The 21,146-nt window shown below is 39.9% G+C and overlaps 1 protein-coding gene across 3 annotated transcripts in view; it reads left to right on the forward strand.

Annotated features, from left to right (window-relative positions):
* Nucleotides 1-21,146, forward strand: part of MBNL2 (muscleblind like splicing regulator 2) — a 97,654-nt gene that overhangs the window by 40,259 nt on the left and 36,249 nt on the right. The window lies entirely within an intron of this gene.

Genomic DNA, 21,146 nt, shown 5'->3' on the forward strand with positions numbered 1-21,146 from the left:
GGGCTTTGCAGAAAACAGGTTAGAAATACTAATTTACACAGGAAAATACTGAGGTCTGTTCTTGTAGTGAATGAGACTCCATTTTTAAAAACATGGCCTTCCAGAGATTCTCAAAACATATCAAGTATGCAGTGTTTTTATTTTTGTATTAGGGTACAGCTTGATATAATCTTCTTTGTTAACTTCAAAGTGGAAATACATACTCTTTTGTTGAGATTTTCTCTAGATGTAAAAAGCACCACTTGRAAGGTGTAAAGTAACATCTGAACACACTCTTTCCTAGTCTTGCTTTTTACCTTTAATGCAGCTACCTGTAATTTAGGTTGAAACTGGAGGTTGAAAAATCCAATGGGTTCAGTTGTTTCTGTATTTTTAATAAATATCAGCTACTTTTGTTTATCATTCAAAATCTTAGCTCTCCTCACCTGCTGCTTAACAAAGATTTTCCTTTGAGCACACCAATGCAGTGATTTCTGATTAGAGCTTTTCTGAACTAGAAGGGGGCTGAGCACATTCAAGTGCTTTCCTTCTTATTTCTCTACTGAGCAAGGACTTCTGCGTTCCTGATACCTTTCCTGTATACCAGCAAATACCCTTTTTAGTTAATGACTGCTTAGAAACATAGCTTTGAGTCAGTTGAGTAAGTCAGAGATTGTAGTACCTTTTTATCATGGGYGGCCCTGTCACCTCTTCAGTAGGTTATTTACCAGACTCCGTCCTAAAAATGGGTGGGTTTTGTGGATGATTTTTTTCTGCTTCCATCAGACTTTCCTGTAACTTAACTTCCCATATGCATTCTTCTGTTTTCCAGTTTACCTCCATTTAGTTTAATACCACTGTTATTCTGTAGGTTAAGTGATCATATTACCCCTTCCTGTCATCCCTCCCATGCTGTCCCAACTTCTCTCAGCAYATTCACTGAAAACAATCATATCCCTCCTCTTCAGCCTTTGGTTTTACTAAGCTAAAAAACACTATACTCTATTTCTCTGCTTGTAAGACAGGCTTTGGCAGCTCTCGCCTRTGTCTGCTCCAGACTGAATCCATCTTTTTTGAATATTAGTGATCAGAAGCATGCACAGCATTGCAAGCAGAATTCACCCCAAGTGAAAAATCCTTGWTATAGTAACTTGCTGTCTTTTCTAGATGGTTCTTGTTTGATATATCTTTAGGGCTATGTTTGCCTTTTTCACAATTTCAKGGCACTGGTGCTTTTGCCATCAGCGGTTGGTTAAAGCATCTGCAATGTGCTCTGGCGTGGTGTTCCCAGTTTATGGCTGAACACCTTCCTGTTAGTATCTGGACTGATGTCTGGAGTTGATGTCACCAGTTCAGAATACTGTGTTCTTTCATACTGATTCTCATTCTCCAAATTTCAAGGTCATCATCTTCAGTCATACTCAGATTCTTCTCTCTTCCAGTTGCCAACTGACTTTGAGTCATCAGCACATTTCATTAGCTTGTCTGGAGCTTCTGAGAAACACAGATCTGGTGTCCTGGAGACACGAAGCTAAACAGTGTAATCAAAGCAGTTGTTTTCTGCATCTGTGACTTTATAGCCCCTCCAGCCTATGTCCCCATGGGTGACTTCTGGAACTGATTCTGTGTCCAGCTAAGTCTGTAATAAGCCTTCAGCTGATATCATGGGACACTTAACTGGCCCCATATTTTCTGTGCCTTTCTAAATTCAGCCTGTTTTGCCTGTTGCCAATATGCTGACTTAATGCTTGTTCCACTACTTGAGCAATTAGGTGCAACAGACTTTCCCTCCATCTTACATATATATTTTTGAAGCCGTCTTTATAAATCCATTAATTTAAATACAGTAGGAGCTCTCAGCTGTGGTATCATGACATAAATAATTGCAACTGTATGTTTCCATGAGTACTGTTTCACAAGAAAAAAGCCATTGACGCTCGTAGCTAAGGGTTCTTTAAAAATACTTAGTCAGTGATGTGCATCAAATTGTGCTTATGCTGTTTCTGTGAACAACAAGTGTATTTTGGTTTTGTCCTGCTTTTGCAGGCTTTTTTCAAAAGGAGAAGAGAAGGAAATCTAAGATTTATTTTCCTCTCAGTTCCCTCTTTATTTTGAAATGAACATTTCATGCTTTTGCACAGGGTTTGTGTGTTCAACTCTTTGTTTTCCTTTGTTTTTTTCCCTCATCTGTCAAAATTCCATCTCTGTTTTCCATCAAGGATATGCAAAAAATGTTTTCAGTATATATCATTAAATGGTTTCCTTGTTCTTATACTACTCCCTAGGCATCTGCTGCTGTCTGCTTTTGGAAACGGGACACTGGGCTGGACCTTGTTCTGACACAGTACAGCTGTTTTTATTTTCTTAGACGCTGAATCATTTATCAGAAAAAGTGATTTTTATTTATGTACTTGTRTACAGCTAGAGTGGCTTTTGAGAAGCAGAGTCTGTGCTTTGCTCTTGAGRATATAAAGACAAATTCAGAGGTGTACAACAGCTCATCTGAATAATTGCAGAAGTGTTCCAAATTGTGCAGAATTGGGAATCGCAGCTTGTGAGAAAGTCTGCAACTTGCAGCAAGGCCAAATATTTCAGAGGAGCAATAGCCAGAGGACTCCCAACCACAGAGGAAAAGGAGAACTACGCTAGCTTGCACTATGGAGAGAAAAAGAGGTGTTAAATGGGAACAAAATCTGCCCCAAACTTGGTAGAAGAGGATCAAGGAGTTTTCTGAATTCCATGCTATCTTATAAAAGCTTTAGATGTGGAATGTTCTATTAAGAGTCCCTTCAGCAAAACTTTAAGGGCTCATTAATACAACCTTTTGATATTTTCTTTTTGAAACTTCTATGTTTTAACATTAATGAATTTTGATCCTTAAATACTTTATTCCTTTTAATATRTAGAATAATACAAAGTTAGCGTTTGTTTGTTTGTTTGTTTTTTAATAAGTAGGCATAAGACTGGAATCTGTAGTTTCATAATGACTTGGGGTTTTAGTATTCCTGTCCATTCACTGAAGTCATTAGCAGTTTTGTGGTATGCTTCAGGGAGCCTARACTTGACCAGATACTATAGAAATATTACGAAGAACACTGGACTAATAAAGATAGCCTTATAGTGATATCCTTTTAGTGAGGTCTTTTAAGATTCTTGGGTATAAATCCTAACTACTTACTTGGTCAGATATGAAAAAGTTGAAGCCCTCCTGTTTTTGGGGGATTCGGATCTGTACGTACAGAATTTTCAGCCAAATTCTACATTTGGACATCAAAATTAGTTTAGCCATACTTTTATCTATCAGAAGTAATTTTATAATTAAGTGCACTGTCATCTGATTTTATTATTTCCCCCAAGGTTAACCTTTTTCATATACTATTTTTTTGAAATTTTAATTATTTGATGTATTTCCCTTCTAATTCTACATTCGGCCCATATTTTCAAATTTCAAATCATCCAAGCATTTACCAATACTGGGCTATGCTGACTTGTGACTCAGCAGTTAGTTAAAGTTGGCTGAATATCTCTCCTAAAAACCTCCTAGCTGTGGTACTGACAGCAATAATTCTTCCTTCTCCAGCAATGCTGAACTAGCCAACAAGCAGTATATTTTTATCAGACTCAACAGTCCTTAAGGGGCTTTAATTCTAAGGAACATTAAGAGGTATTTTTGTTTTGTCCTTAAACACAGAAGATTTGCAACTTCTGAAACGTGCATTTATTTTTCATAATTACAGGGCAGATACAAGTGTTTGTCCCTTATCTGTTAGGGACACCAGCTAAAAACAGACCTGATGCAGTTTGTTATATATATGTTACTAAGCAGAGGATGATTAGCTGAAGACCATTAAGTAAGTGCTTATGTACAGGTGATTATTTGAATACACAAGCTCAGGCTGGCCCACTCTGTGTTTTGTGGGACCTGCCAGTGCTAAGGTGGGGGGTTACTGGGTGACCTTGGGTTGGGTTGAGTTGCTTTGCTGTGTTTTGTGCTGCRACCTCAGAGGAGGTGGGTACTGGCTCTTGGGCAGTACGTGAGACCAGCAATCCCAGAGCTCCCAGTGCAGCTACCTACAGCCATCCTGGTAATCCCTGTGTTGGTGTGAGAAGAGGGAATGGGAACTGGGGGCACTGAATATGGCCACAGAGTACAGTGTGATATCCAGCGGCTGAAGGAATCCACAAGCCTCCAGAAACAGCTCTGCTCAGCAGCCACAGTGTCTGCTTGGGCCATGTACGGGCAAGGAGAAATGACCCAGAATGACTGTTTTGTTCCCAGAGTGGCAAATACTCCCTTTCGCTTACCTCAGTGATCTTCCCCTATTAGTARTAGGCGTTTGTGGGAGAGCAGTTGTAGCCATTGCATTTCCACGATAACAGGTTATCTTCTTGTCTACAGTCAGAGGAATCTGAAAAACATTTCAGTATATGTCTACGGTCTAACGATTTTGTTTGTTTTTAATAGCAGTTATAACAGGTGTATTTAAAGCATTAGACCTATGCTTTTAGAGGTCTTYATAGCRTTATCAACTCTTTGCATACCTACAAGAAATAAATGCTAAATTGGCAGACAGCTATATGAAGGTGCCTAATTTGTTGTCTGGTCCTCAAATATCTTAACRTTTTCCAGTTGGGATCCAGCATGGTTTATGTCAGACTCTATTTTAATTTCCATCACTTAAAGCAAGTTGAATATATTAAAATGTATCTGAAATTGTTCAGCTTCATTGTGAGACCTTTAATTCCTCCTTAATTGTAGTATTCAATGAGTAGTTAACAACTCTGTAAAGCTTTGTATTTCTAAGGAACCATATATAATTATGTAGTGATTGTCCTGTACGTTGGGGTTTTGTTTAGTAAATGCTGAGAAAAATTGTTTGTATCAGAATTGCCTAGTATTTTTTTTATTGTTTCCCTCTAGTCTCCAAACTGGTAATTCCACTTGTTAAACTGGGTTGGCTTTTGCAATGTCTTTTGTTGTGGGATTCTCCTTTGCTTTCCACAATACATTCCAGAAATTGCTTGCTTGCAGGCAGTGCTGTTTATAATCTTGCTTCATTTCTGTTAGATGTTTGAAAGAAAATCTTTCATAGCTCTTACTTTTTCTTTGTTTTCACTATGACATGCTAATCAAACATTTCTTAACTAGTTAAAACTCAACACTTTCTTGTTAAGTACAGCTAGCCAAGGAAATCCTTGAGGCATGTTTCTACATTTTTTGCTGCCCTCTTGTTTCATTGTTCTTAAGATTACAGCACCGGAAGACTAATCAAGTGTGGTCTATGGTATGGTGGGTGTCCGTACATATGACAAACTTTCTATTGAATCCTYCTTTAATATATGCTATATTTGCTCCACTCAAAGCAGAGTTGACATTTAAAGCTAATTCGGAATTCTCTATTCAACTGAAACTTTAAGACCTGGGATTAACATTGCTGAAAAGAACTCAGATAAATACTTACTGGAGAAACAGTGGGATTTCAGTGTGGGTTGGTAACGTAAACTAAACAAGAAGCCCAGTGATGTCTACTGGCGAAGACAGTTTTCTTTAAAAATGTTACAATAGCTGTATTCTTAGTGTCAATTTAATATTCATTAAAAGACATTTCCCACATAGGCAGTCTTTTCCTTTCTACTGAAGTTACTTGCTGAGGAAGATTAGATTATTTACTATATTACGTTTGAGCTGGAGTAAGGAAACAAGATACTTCTAATCAATCTGCTTTTAAAGTATCTAAAAAAAATTACAAAAACAAATGGAACCAAATAATTGAAAAGCTAATAACTACATTCTTGGGGCATAGTCTTGTTAAATTTATCACTGAAGCAATCTCTGCATCAAAGATGGTATCTCTGAAGGCACAGAGGCACCCTTACGAAAATCTCACTGTAGAACCATTGAGAAATAAGGTACAACAAGGTAATGGTGTAATCTTCATTAGCAAAGTCCATCTGTAGAAATTATCATTTGTCCTGTGTGTATAGTTGGTCTGCCTATATGCAGTCCACCTACCTTGTATTATAGGGCCTGTCTCAGTTGAGGGGAGAAGATCATAGTCCTTTCAACCACCTGCATCTTTTACCTGTGCACTTGCTATGCAGTTAGCTGTGCCTGGGGACAGGGCTTTGCTCTTACTGTGTTGAAGGTAGTCATTGCGGCTCAGAAGCGTGCCAGAGGCTCCGTAATGAGTTTCATACCATACTTGTGGATGCCCTGACACTTAGCCCTGTGTCTGCATGACTGGCCTGAGGACATCTGTGAAGGAAGACCTTTCTTTTTGCCTTCATTGTTTTATTTGTTTGCTAATTAGTGTAATGTAGGGAATTAATCGTCTGAACAGTGGTATTTTGCAGGGTGCCTTGTGAGCAAGTGGTAGGAGGAAAAACGACTGCTTGTATTAGGAGATGTATCTTTTGGTGCCAGACTATAGCCTCTGGCTTGCTGTCATGGCATAAATGAGCTCTTAGTGCGGCATATTCAAATCATTGGACAGTCAGTATTAGGTGAGTGAGTTCTCTTTCTGTGCTGGAAAATCGACAATGGATTTTACTGATCACTGCACACTGATTAAAATCTTCTGTTTTTTAGTATGTTAGTGCTAAATTTGTAGAATTATCTAAACTCCCTCCAGCCCTCTCTCCATCCGGAAACTGAATCCCCATTGATTAAATAAGGGAGTTGGTTAAACCCTGTCTGGATGCTGGTTAGTGATCTCATATTATGACTATTTCTGCTGATGAATGGTACTCATCCATCATAATTTTTCTTCACTGAAAAGCAGCAGGATGGGAAAAAACACTGATTTGGCCATGTAAATACTTCTTTTCCAGACTATTTGTAATTGCAAAGGCATTATGAAAAATCTGAATCCTGAATGTTTCCATAATGAATAACATTTTGTACCATACTACATTTTAACTTGTGTGTCCTTCCTTCAGATTGAATTTGAAGTGCTATGGCAAATTTAATCACGTTACGATATGCGTATCAGACAAATAAAAATAGAAAATAGAAACAAGTACTTCATGGTTTCTGGCCCTGAAAGAACCACTTTTGTGAAAAGCGTGAGATCATTATGTATTTTTTCTTCCATAAAACTTCTTTTTTGGTTTGTGGAGTTTTAGTTTAATGCGTTCTTCAGCCTTTTGACATTTATAGAGAATATTTAAACTGAAGTCCTTTCTGGCCACAGTGTGGCTTTGATGAATGTTTCTCTCAGCAATGACAAAGGCATAGTTCAGCCACGGAGCCAGGCCAGGTGGTGAGCCAGATGACTTCTCCAAGGCTCAGATGTGGTTTTAAGGACTTTATTATTGTTTTTTTCTTCTCCTTCTTATTTTAGAAGGAAAACTTCTCAGTGCTTCTGTTTTCTCCATTTCCATTAAGAAGCAGAGGGAGAAAAGTTCTATCAATCATAGGTGGTACAATCTTCAACCAGAGTGGCCTCATTTTTGTGGTGCTGCCACTTTGCGTAAAAAGGAGCGACAGAAGCCTTGGCTTTGCCTTCTGCTTCTAACTGCATTCTACTGCTTCCCTTGTTTGAGTGCCAGGAAGGAAGCATTTTGACAAAAATATGTTCTGTGGAGGTCTTTGTCTTGGGTCTGCTGCTAAGAGGTGTTCAGATCAGTGAAAACACTACTCGTAGAGGAAAGTCATGAATTATGTGGTCTTGTTATTCCTGTTTGGARTACAATATTGCAAGACCCTGAGTGAGTTTTTCCTCAGAAATATCAGGGTGGTGCAAAACCCATGAAGGCTTCTAGTAAATAAATAGAGAAAGCTGCTGGTTTGTCACCTTTGTGGGGAGAATCTTCTTGTCTCTTGTAAAAACCTATAAAAAGAGGAAGGAAGAACAATTCACAAAGGTGATTCATAAATTCAAGTAGGTCTGCTCATTCTACAGTAGATTATTTGATAGCCTGTCAATAACTGATGAATTTCTTTTATGTGCTAAGAATTAGGGTTTGAAGGTAAGTGGTTGCTTCTTCATCTTCGGAATGTTGAAGAAAACAAATCTGAGAAGTCCTTGTTAAGTCAAATGGTTGCGATTTACTCAATTTCTGTATATATCGTTTGGGCTTTGCTTTGGCACCGAAAAAGACTGGGTAGTCCAGGAGACCATCCCTTCTGATGGAACTTGACACAGAACGAAGAGTTTGCCTTGGTACACCGCTTGTACTTAYGGGTATCACATTCTCCAGAACACTGTTCGGTGACCTTTTATGCCATCTATGGACTGTGTTAGCTGAGATGCACAATGGCCAATTGCTTTAAATTATTTCTAGGCAAATGATCGTTTGGCCTGCAGATTTCATTCTTAACGTGTTATTGAATGTTTTATTTACTGTCACTGTGTTATAATAAATGTATTTCTCAATAAGTGCTTGGAGTGTGTGYGATCGTTAGCCTTTGGTTGAGTGTGTTAATGAGGCATATACGAGTGTTTTATTACCTACAGTGTGCCACCATCATCACGTGGATTTAATCTTGCCCACTACTTTCCTTGTAATATTCTACTTTTCAGTGGTTTATATTTCTCTGAAATTGTAATTATCTGGGGTGAAACATAGGAGTAGTTGATTCGCACTGTTCAGTTAAAGTTTCAGTGAAACACTTCAACCGTTTTTGAGAAGCAGCTGAGAGGTGAATACCTTGCTTCTTCTTCTTAAGTATTTCTTAAAACTGATTCATTAATGAACTTTATTTCTCATTTTTTACAGCTGAAACTAGATCTAGCAATACAAGCATTGCTCTGACATTAGTAATTTGCCTTTTGCTGTTTTTTGTAAAAATTTCACCTAAATTTGCTTGTTTTATAGGTGTTAAAGCTTGCATTTTGTGTATGCATAGTAGAGATTTCATGCAGGTTGGCATCCAGGTTAGACAGACTCTTACATGCATTGAGTTTGCATCAGCTCAGTGCTTAAAGGGCTGAACACCACTGTCTGTGCATTTGCTCCTTCTGGTGCCTTCTGGACTGCAGCTGAAGAGCTGGGAAAGTTTCTCTCCCATTTTCAGCGCTCCCTTTGATTGCGCTCCTTGGGGGGAGGAAAAGAAGAGAACAGGCATCATAAAACACAAGTAAATGGGAGCAAGAAAAGAAAAGAGGCTGTAGGAGGTGGGCCGTGAGGACAGGGAGAGGAGCCTCGAACAAGATGGGCAGTTCACCCAGTGAACTGGCAGGAGCAGGGGAGAAGAGGATTGGGACAGTGGAGGGACTAGGAGAACACGGGGCATAGAAGCTTTCAGGGCAGCGGAGGCCAAAGGCTCTTCGTGATCTGCATTTCCTGGGCACRTGGCCTTCTCAGGGCTGGAGAGCAACATGAAAGCCTCCATCACTTTCTTCTCTCTGGTGTTGTCAGCAAATAGCTCGGAAACCTGGATGCAACCCTGTCTAACATGCTCTAGGTGACCCTGCTGAGCAGGGAGGTTGGACTAGATGATCTCTGGAGGTCCCTTCCAACCTTACTGATTCTATGATTCTATAAGCCTTCAGGCAGGATGTGTTTCTTTTCTTACTGCAGATCACTCAGCTCATTAGCAGAGGTGTGAATTGAAAAGCTAGGACCCTCTGATGATCCAAGACTTAAGGAATAATATATTTAAGATGTACTGTTCAGATAATGTTAGCGTGCATTCTCTTCCAGTCTTTAATTTTGCACAGGCCCCGCAGCCTCAGTGTGTGGATGTTGTGGACTGTGTTCTGGCAAGAGGGAGGTGTATCAAGTAGATGAGGTCTGCATCCAAAGGATGCCCATCTCCTTCATGGAAAGCTGGGCAGCAAGCAAGGCATGCAGTTGCAGCACAAGAGATGGTGATCTCCTGGTCAGAGAAGTTCATTTCTGCACTTAGAACAGGGAGTGAATCCCTTAAACTGGCATTTTCACTGTTAGCCGCTGGACTCCCCCAAATCAAAACCTGTGGGAGTGAACTGGAGCACCTGTATGTGCTGAGTGGGCACGACTGTAAAGTGAAGGCAAATAAGGGATCTGCATCCAGAAACCACAGGTACTTCTCAGTATTTTAACCAGTTCRTTCTGTGTAAAATGGAAATAATGTTACCTAATCTCACAGAAAGACTGAAAAATCCATTAATGTTTTTAGATAAAGCCATTCGTAGTGTGATCATATATGGTCAGACATCCGGATAGGCCCAGAAGGAAGTGCACAGGGAGACAAAATCACAGAGTGGTTGWGGTTGGAAGGGACCTCTGGAGATCATCTAGCCCAGTCCCCTGCTCAAGCAGGGTCACCTACAGCACGTTGCACAGGATCACATCCAGGCGAGTTTTGAGTATCTCCAGAGAAGGAGACAACATTTTTTTTTTTTTTTTTTAGTAGCATTGCATTCAGGAGAGYGTACAGATGAATGCGAGTTAAAGCACCACTATCTTACTTAAAAAGAAATAGTGTTTGACTGCCTGTTCCCTGACTGGGGGAGGGGTCTGTGCAAAATAGTAGATACGATCACATAGCGGTGGTTGTTACCACCACATCTACTCGCAACGTGGAAGACGTAAGACACCGCGGACATCAGTAGAGCTGGCATTTGGCAGTGGAGTTGCACTGTAATAGTTGGTAGTGGTATCCGTCAGTCTGATGTGTGCATTGCCCCCAAAGTCACGGATACGTGCCTTAGAAAACCTACAGACCATCTTTTCATTTGAGGTTGACCTAGAATTTTATTCAGCCATYGCTGAATCTTCTTTAAAGGAAAGGATCCTTATCTGCTCCTTCAGCAGACTGCTGAGCAGGTAGAAGCACTCTCAAGACCACAGTCACATACTCCAGTACTTAAATGAACACAGCATTCAAATCAGGTAATAAGACATCGTAATGTGCCTTACCTTTTCTCATAGCCATGATTCAGTGGCCTAATTCTGTAAGCTACCAGATAAGATAAATGTAACTGCTTTATATCTCTTTCTTTTTTTTTTTTTTTTTTTTTTNACTAGCTTTCTAAGTCAAAATGATCTGTGGCAAATTTGCATGGTGCTATATGCAAAGTACAGTATATTTTCTGTCCGGATTTCACAGGAAGGCATTTTTTTTGGGGGGTGGTGGTGGTGGTGGTGGTGGTGGTTGTTAGCTCTTCTGGAATTTTCCTAATAAGGAGCAGGGGAAGAAGAGCCCTTCACCAAAAAGAAGAGCTGTTTTTTGGTCACTAAAGCTGTTTTTTGGTTAGGGTACCTTCTTTCCCTCTACTGTTTGTGGGCTTCCAGCTACTCTCCTCTCACCCTCCCCCCCCCTTTTTTAAGCTGCTCTATTTTGTCGATTTTCTGGCTAATTTGCAGCATTAACCCTCGTGTCCTGCTGCTCTGGAGGCAGAGATCTGCTTAACCCTCCAGTCGGGAGTGCTATGTTCCCCCCTGCCAGACAGAGCAATCCAAGGTAGGGCAAACTTGAAGAAAAAATAGGAACTGAAAGAAATCACCGTTGTTCAGAAAGTCCATGCCTGGGAGAAGGGCAGCGTGGACTGTGTATGGAAGAGGCTAAGAAAGGTGGCTGCTCACCTTCTGTTCTTCAGTTGGGGCACATTTGGTGGAAAGTTGTTCTCTGTAGATTGTACTAGAAAAATATGCTGTCTTTTAATTTTGTCTTGGTAGTTTGTTTGCTGCTGCTTGTATGGCTATGGATAGTACAGGAGATTTTATCTGTGCTTCTTTGTTTGGAAGTACAAGGATATTTTCTTTTTCATGTTAGGAATTTTTTAATTTGCTTTTTAATGCTGTTACAAACATACGGTGCTTTTAAAAGTGTAAAAGATTTCTGTGCGTTTTCACCTTCTTTCCCGTAGATTGGGAACTGCTGTCAGATCCCAGCCCTCACTGGCAGGTCCCGGCAGCAAAACCTATGATTTATTAATAACACAGCTGTAGCTTCAGCACTGCCATTAAGGGCTGGTAAACACCCTTGCATTTTGTAGAGACAAGAGAGTGTACTTTTCACCTTCCCAGTTACGTAACGTGCCCTAGACTGTGTATTTAACCAGAGCATTGCTTTCTCCCTGATGTTTGTTACGTAGACCCCACGGTCTACACAGGAAAGAAACATTTTTCGTTAATTATAATCTGATAGCACCTAGAAAGCCTCAGTTTAAGTCCCTGTGTATTATTGAGTGTAGATGCACAAGTAAGGAAACCCCTGCCTCTAAGAGCCGCTTCTGAGCTCGGCAGACGAAGGGTGACAAAGATGGGGTGAAACCATCCGTGTAAAGAGCGGTTGCGTGACTTGCCTGCAGCAGGCCGGTGGCCAAGTGGCAGTCACCCAAGTGGCAATTTCTCTCCTGGCCCCCACGGAGGTATGCGGTTGCTGTGCGTCCTGCTGGAGGATTTGATGCTGGGAAACACGTGTCCTCAAGCTTCTCCCTTGGTACCTATATGTGATGTTTGTCATTCTCCTTGATACGCCAGCTGAGTCCCTTGATACATAGCAGACTTGCCAAATCACACCGATTAGCCTTTCCGAAACGGAAGCATTTCTTTCTGATTGACTGCAACTCTCAAATTAAGCATCTTCTCAGAATTCCCTCCAACGGTAATATTTTGCACTAGACTACATACAGTAGCTGATTTATAACATTCTCTTCCTGTCTTGTTGTGATCCGGTCAGCCAGGCACCTCACTGCTGAAATAGGTCTTCTACTCCTTTTTGATGCCGTGCGATGAGTTTTGTAGCCATTTGTGAAGAACACGAAGACGTCCTGRCAGCAAAGGCCTGTCCTCATATGTCCATCATATCGCGTGAGCATTGGAGGGTATGGTCTCGTGCGGCGATGTTGCAGGGTTCCTTCTCAGTCTGTCAAGGGAGAAAAGAAGTGTCTCCTGGTGACAATTGTCACTACTTCAGTTATCTTTGCCTACGTTTTCACTGCAAAATGTTGTTTCCAAACGAAGGTAAAGCAAAGCCTGGAGTTTAAGCTCACTTCTGTTCATATGAGCAAGCGTGAATTAAAATCAGCATATGTCTCCCTGAAGACTTTCATACAAATTGTAAAGATGGTRAGGAAAGAAGTTCTTTAGGGAGTGGAGCCATGCCACACTCCTTTCTTGCCTGGTCAGAATTTAATATGTGCTATTCTTCTGCGATGCTCTTGTTCCCTTTTCTTTTGCCAGCTGACCTGAAGTCAGACAATTTATCTTTCTTTACCGGCATTTCTTCTAGAGTGGCTATTTTTGTCCGCTCTTGAGAGAGTGAGAAAAGTTGAAGAAAATTGCCTCTACCAAGATTTTTAGCTCTTCTTATTTTTCAGTTCAGTCAAGTTAAACTTAATGATCAAGTGTGCTGTTTACTGGGGAAAAAATCAGTGTCACCTTATGTTACTGTGTGGTCCCATCTAAAATTYACACAATTCTTTTCTGTGTTAAAAACAGGCAATCTTTGTAATGAGTTGGTGTGTTAGCGCTGCCCAGGCATCATTTAACTGTATATGGCATGTAGTGAGACTCCATGAAGATTTTAAACATATTCTCTCTCATATGTGTATAAATCTGCAGATACTTTTACTTTTCAGAATATGCAGAGTTGGAGGGTTTAGATTTACAGCTATGTTATTGCAACTCTTCTTGAGTTAGTTTACTGACTGCATATAGTCTTTTCATGAGAGGAGCCATATGGTTGTAAARTGCTTTGCACAAGGTGACTTTGCAACCTATGAAGAGTCTCTGTGCTAATGTAATAGAAATAAYGCATTTTAAGTATTTTATGTAACTAATGTTATGCTTTCCTCTGTTTCCCTTATGTTAGTTCCATGGGAGTTTTCCCCTACGCCTTCATGTTGACTGCCTTTTATTCCATGGAAGTTGCCTGTGTACTGTAGAGTGAAGATTTATTTTAACATTGTCCACAGTTTCTGGTGATATATTCATCAATGTTGACAGTCAAGCAGGGAGCTAATGTAAAAAGAACTGTTTTAGATTTTGAGTGCCAATGACAGGGAAAAGTGGAAAACGAAGAGGCTAAGTAACTGGGGAACAAACCTTTATTTCCCAATTTTTCTCAGGTTATTTTTGAGGCGACAAACATAGAAGTAAAAAAAAAATGATACTCATTTAAAACTGTTGTTCTTTTGTCTAAATTTCCTTGCCTTATTTATGAAAGCAATCTCAAGGCTGTTTGTCAAAGACTTACAATTTCATAAGCATCTTTTTTTGGCATCTGCAATATCTGTTTGAATTCTTTCTCTTCTGAGCAATTTAGTATTGAGTACACTTCCCTGGATATCGTAAGGCAAATTATTAAACCATTCTCTATAGCCATCCTTCTCAACATTTGTTTGAAAGAGCATCTTGAGAGACTCAGAGCTCTTTGTGCATCGCAAATGTGTTCTTCAGGAGAACATCTTGTCTTTTTCCATTTAAATAAGTATCTCCTATTAAGTCTTTAGTGTTAAGACCCTTATGACATTTAGAGATTCCATCTTTTTGTAAGATTTCCATTTTTCTTCATTATTTTTCTGTCTTTTAATGTCAATTGCAGGCAGTTCTTGTTAGCTAAGTTTATGAATAAAATGATCGTTTGTATTATGCCAGCTTTTAGTTTCTTACAAATAATTGAAGCCGTCAGAAGAGTAGCTAATGGGTTTTCTTATCTTTTTGGAAACTGAATCAAGCTGAGGTCACTTGAGATTTTTTTGCTTTCATTTCTCTTTTGACTTTCAAACAAGAAGGTGAATTTGCCTTCTACTTTTTCTTGAAACGGAAATGTGTAGGTGCATATAAATATGTATGCACACTCACTGACATTGGTAGGTGGACTTGCAAGGTAGCTTTAGAAATAAGGAATTAATTTGCTCTGCAAAATTTCTGCTTTTTTGAGAAAGCAGATCCAACAGCTGAATTATTTCAAGTGTAATTGATAAGATACTTTTGTTTTTTGAAATACGTTTTTCCATTAGGTCTTTGCGTTAGTAAGGTATATTGGCAACAAGTGAATTTTGAGGCAATTGAACTCTCCATCAAAAACTTCATATTCCTKTTACTATTATCGTTTGGTCCTTTTGAATTTTTTGTTCTTTTTCTCAAATAGTTCAGGTATGTCTCATTTTCAAGATACAAGATCTTACTCTGATCTAGTTTTCTTTCCATAAAATAAGATTCTACTTAGGTTAAAGAAATAATGTTTTCTTTTCATAAGCATGCATATTTGCAAGTCAACATACTCCAGATACAAAATTATGCAAAACTCAAAAACTATATGAAGCTCTTTYTATATATTTTTAAAGGAAGAAATAAAACAAGTTACATAAAAAAATCTATTACAGGTCACTCTTAAGGCTTAATACGTCCTCTAAGTCTTTGCACATATGCTTAACTCTACAGGCATGTATAGATTGAGATAGTATGTATTCACCACAAATACAGAGGGAATACTTAGTGGTAGTGAGTAGTCTACCTTTTCTTGCTTTTTGGGAGATGTTAATAAGCAGATAGACTTGCATATGTAATTTGAATCCCAACATTGTAATGTTAGATGGAAAATACTTTTTAACTCAACTCAAACTGGAGTCTAGTAATTTTCCTTAATTTTAAGTGTTAAAAGTGCTGTTGCTGTTTGAGCTCTTACATACTAAAATATAAAGGGAAATGCATAAATGTCAGTCCTGTAGAATAAAAGGAATCATTGCTTCTGGATAGTGTTTTCTTTATTTTCGCTCATGGTATTTCTGCCTTTGAAAAATAATTTTGAATTAGACGTTTTGGGGTGGCAGAGTTAAGTGTCACTGCCCATGGACAGCAGCATAGTGTCTCAGAATACCCTGCACTCCCACTGATGAAGCCTATTTATAGCCTTACAGAGCCCAATCTTACTGGAATGGAGAATTTATTTATTTATGTAATGGTGAAATTGCTCAGCTGATTGAGTGAGGCCGTGCGCGTTCCTGTTGAGCATTTGCCAAGGGGCTGCTGAGGAGGAGCTCCCAAAGGAGAAGGAACAGCTCCTGCACTCGTCAGAAACTCTTTTGGAGGAGTATTTCTGGCTGAGTTACCTTCGCAGCTGCTGACGCTGCTGTCTCGGGGGCTATTCTTGCTGCGTRCTGCCACCGTCCCAGACGGTGGCCTGCACTTGCTCTTCCTCTGCCAAGAAGTTAGGGTTGAACAGTATGTAATATCTTCAGATACCTGATACCAACATCAAGCAGGTGATTTCTAGCTAACGAACATGCCTATGATTGCAGATACATTAGTTGATTAGAAAACCACATGATCTTTATAAACGTGTGCTAGTTTGATGCTGTATGATATGGAAAATAGCTATTTTTTTATAGCTAAAACTGTTTTTTTCAGTTGGAGAGCTGTTTGTAGCAACTGGTGTTCTTTTCTTGTTTTTTTTCTTTAGATTTTTTTTTTTTTGGTGGCGGTGTATGTTTTAAATCCAGCAAATGTTTGGATCTAAGAGCTAGTGTCTGAGAGTAAGCTAGAAACCAGAAAATCTTCCTCTTGTAGAACTAGTTGCTTAAATACCTTCTAAAACCATTCATGTCTTAAACGGCACATGCATTTTTTTCATAGAGCTGCATACATAATCCAGAGAGATCACACRATTTCATCTGCATTTGTTAATTTTAGCTTGTGTTCTTAAGGAAACAAAGCTTGCATAATTGCACTATCCATATTTTTGTCAGTCATCTCCGCACTCTAATAACTTTTGGGTACCCTGGCCAATTTCAGGCACATTTTCTAGAAGCAGACATCTCGAAGATAAGATAATCACAGACACATTAGAAAATTCTTGCTAGTTATGCAGATATCCGTGTCTGTTTAAAAGAGAGAGGCCTAAATTATTTCCCAGCTAAGGGAAAGGCCAGAGCACRATTTGAGCTCTTCGCTAATCTGGTCTACCAGCCACATGCGCATTCTGGCTGCCTGTTCAGGACACGCACAGCGTGAGCAAGTTATATTTACTGTGTGCCTGTTTCCCAGTCAGTAGCTAGGAGACATGGGAGGGGAAAACGGTATCTAGGGAAGGAGGAAACAGGAAGGGAGGAAAATGGGATACAGAAGGAATCCAGGAGTTCATGGAGATTTGGCATGTGTGGAGGTAAGTGGAAGTGCCATGGAGAGGGAGATGAGGAACGAAGGACGGTCTGCTGGAAGAAAGTGGCCTCCTGAACTCTGCTTCTCATCGGATAACCCTTTTCACATCGCTTTTCACAGCAGTGCCTGCTGGGAGGACACGAGGCAACTAGCATAAGCTGAGACAAGAGAGGTTCAGACTGGATACAAGGAAAAATATTTTCATGATGAAGACAGGCAGCAGAGCAGGCTACTCTGAGAGGCTGGGAGACTCCATCCTTGGAGGTTTTCCAGACCCAATTGGACAAAGCCCTGACCAACCCAGTCTGAGCTCAGAGCTGACCCTGCACTGAGCAGGTAGGAMTGGAGACCTCCCGAGGTCCCTTCCAATCTGAATTAGACTCTACTTTTGCCGCTGCTGCCCCATTCTGAAATCATTTTGCTGCAGGAAAGTATGTCACAAGCATTTTGGATTGACTTGAAGTCAGGGCTGTTTCATTTGCTACCTATGTTTTAACAATGTGTATCGACTCCTATCTTACAAGCCAAGTTCAGTGCATGGCCTAAATGAATGTGGCTGTCTTAGTTGATTCTCAGCTTCAAATATAAAAGAAACCTTATAATTTTACTTTCTTTTATAATAAGATTCAAGCATCTGATTTTTATGAAAGATAAAGGTAATTTTAGTAAGTAAAAACTAAGGGCCACGTTGTGACTCATCATTACGCATAGGTAGTTCACAGTGTGGATCTGGATGAATTATTATTATTGTTACTATGAAAGCAATAGTAAAATACTGAAGAACATTGGGGATTAATAAAATATTCAAGAAGGACCTGTAGCCATACAACTTGTAGATGGGAAATGATTTCTTAGTATTTTAATATGCACAGTCACAGGGTGTTATTTTTGCACTGGCTTTATTTTGCTTATTTTAAAATCACATAGCCCATACATAGCTTTTTAATATACCCCAGGCTTTGGCCTGTTTTGTGCTGTTGACTTTAGACAAAACTATCCATTGTTCTTTGCAGGGAAATCGATTTTTTTTTWAAAAAAAGTGGTGTGACATAGCTCATCGTTAAGAGATGTATTGATGTATTTCTGGTATTAGTCTGGTAGCCACTCTGGAGACCATTGCTCCCATGGAAGCAGAACTTCCTGTTGCTGCACCTGGGCTGGGGATCCTGGAAGTCCTTTGAGCTCCCAGCCCCGTGCACACATCCTTTCTATGTCCTGCTCCCTTACTGCAGTGAAACCTGTGGGACACCCCTGGCACGAGCCACAGCATGTTCCCGGTCTGGGTGGTTAGCAGTAGAAAAACAGTGTTTGTGTCAAAGCATTCTCATACCTACTTGAAATGTGGCCCTGCACATCAGGTTAGGTGAGCTTTAGGAAACAGAGCTGGAGAAATGAAAGATCAGAGGTAGGCACAATCCTTCTTGGATGAGGGGAATACCCGGGTACTGGGAGTTTAATCTGATGTCCATTCATCATTGCTGCCAATTCCAGAGAAGGTGACACCTCACTAGAAGGGAACTTTTTARGTGAATGTGCACAAGAAGTGAACAGCTCGTGATGTGCTCGCTGATAGCCTTCACTTGGTGGGTGAAAGAAGTTTCTGGGGACAGAACTTTCAAGCCAGTACATCTGTCTGCACCCTCAGTTTCAGGACTCTGACTCATATGTAGGAGTGGATGTCTGAAGCAATTATTTTCCCTGCTGCCTGCCTCATTCTTCTAAAGAGTTTGTGCTGCTTGCACCAGGAGGAGTGAATGTCTGTGGAGCAGCTCCTGAACTACCTTAGTTTTTAAGAGTTGGTATGGTACGATGAGCTAGGCCTCACTCCAGGGGCTTGATAGTGATGCATCCTAAAATTAAAACACTCAGTTTTGCCTCTGTGTTTGCTATGAAATGGCCTGCCTGCCTAGTAATTCTTTGCAAGAATCCTAAACAGGCTAGCTGATGGCTAGGTACGCTTCTTGTAGATGTTGACCCACCATATTGAGAACTCTTTCATTTTGTGCAGTTGTTTGTTCTGCTGTTTGGTTGATGTGCACTATCGTTTCAGCTGGACTTCATGTTTGRTTTCTTAGTAAACAAGAAATCCAGAGTCACTTTTGACTGAGATGATAGAACAAATTTGACTTTCTGCTTTTGTTTTTGGACTGATCATCAGCCCAGTTGCATCAGCCCGGTTACGCTCTGAAACAGTTCTCATTAGGAGCTCATGGGAATGCAGAACATTCATTAACAATTACTGATGGAAAGTTACTTTCAGGGATTTTCCTCCAACTGTTGCAGGTCCAAAAAGTGAAGCCTGATCTCAGATTTTATTTCATTTTGGTAGATGGGACTGAATTAATCTGCTCACTGTTTTCAGTGGTCACTCCACTGCAGTTTCTTTTGGGTCATTTCATTTCAACAAGGCTTGGTCTGTTTACAGTGCTTTCTATAGAAGCATGGAGGGGCCACAAAACTCTTTTATAGAGAGTTCATTACTAGCCAACAGCTCAGAAAACTAGTAAATGAGGCATAAATATGAGCAAGTTTAGAGATGCATGGAAAGAGAAGGCAAGTTTTCTTATGGTTGGATTACTTTGGGAAGTTTCTGGAATAGCAATCTTTTGTGCACTGTGGGTTGCTTTGCAGAGCTTGCTGTGTTGGTATATACTAGCTGTGTGCTTTAGAGTGCTGCCTGTTCCCTCTCTTCAGACATAAGACACTTCAAAAGCCATGATAGTTGAGAGCTACTCTGACTCCTTATTTCAGGATCACTTTAATTTCCATAGATTATTTCCATCAGATATGAGTGGTGCTTGATTTTATTTTGCTCTTTTTGTTTTCATATTTACTGTATAAATCATTTACATATAAATTAGATTAAGGTTAAATAGGGCTCAGTTAAAAATGTCTTAATCAGAAAATCCTCATCCACCAACATGAAAGCATGCTTGTTGCCTGCACTAAAACATGTTGTGATTTAACATCATAAGGCGATGGCCTTATTACCTAGTGAATGGAAGAGCCGACTGCCTTCTGTGTCCAAGGCAAATCGTGACTATTCCTGTTCCTGTTTATGCCATCTCACAAAGTAACTTTTATTTTTCTTGTACTTAATTAAACAGAGAGAATTAGCAATGCACCAACATTAGAAGGAAGGCTCAATATAGTGAAAATGACTGCATCTATACTAGCAAGTTAAACAGCACCAAGAAATGTTCCTGAGCACTGAAACTTGTTTATCTGTATTGGTTTCTTGAACTCTTTTGGCCTCTGTTACCTAACATACTCCCAGTTTCTAGGCTCAGTTCTGGAGTTCGCGGGGGTAGAAGCTGTTCCTGGTTGTTTAAAAGCGCAGATATAGCTGTTTACATGCATTCCCATCGGCCTCAGTGCAACACAAACATGTCGAATTTACTCCTGTACAGTTAGCTATTAAATCCTCGTAGAAGATTAGAAGAATCAGTAGCATTTCAGCATTTGAAGAGAGTATAACGTTAATTCTGGGACGCTGGGAGAGTTCAGGAGTGCTGAGAGTTTTGTAGGAGTGTGTGTATGTGTGTGTTCATATGCAGTGTTAGAGTATGCTGCGATACATGATTTCTTAGGGATCTTAATGAGTTAGTCCGGGCTGTACGAGTGTATATTCTTGTCTGGCTGAGACATCATAAAGCTGTTGTACCTGTAAATGGAAAGTACCATTTCAAGAAGCACATCTTAAAAAATTCTTGATTTAGAAACTTACCTTCTACAAATCTAGTGTGTCAAACAGAGTTTGACTGCTGGCCAAAGATCTTAAAATTTTATGGRTATTTATGAGCCATGTTGTTGAGGAACCTCTCATCCTAGCATCCTACTCTGCAGCTGTGGGGACGGACTCACACCCTGCTAGTGCACCATATGGTTTCCTTTTCTGGGAGAAACTGTATCAGTGCTTCTTACCCTATCTACATTTTGGTCAACATGCACTGCTTGTAGAAGTGTGTTCTGTGTCCATCCCGTTACAACACAAGCCCTCAAAGGCCACAGCCTTCGTATTTTCCTTGTCTGTTTTGTTGTGTAACTGTTTCATACTCCTGCTTTCAGGTTGATTGGGAGCTCTGCTTTTGCTGTATACCTTCCGATTTAGCCCCATGTACTAAATACAG

The sequence above is a fragment of the Rhea americana genome, unplaced genomic scaffold (assembly GCF_003343005.1).
Source record: "Rhea americana isolate MKP2758 unplaced genomic scaffold, rheAme1 scaffold_23, whole genome shotgun sequence".
Taxonomy (NCBI): domain Eukaryota; kingdom Metazoa; phylum Chordata; class Aves; order Rheiformes; family Rheidae; genus Rhea; species Rhea americana.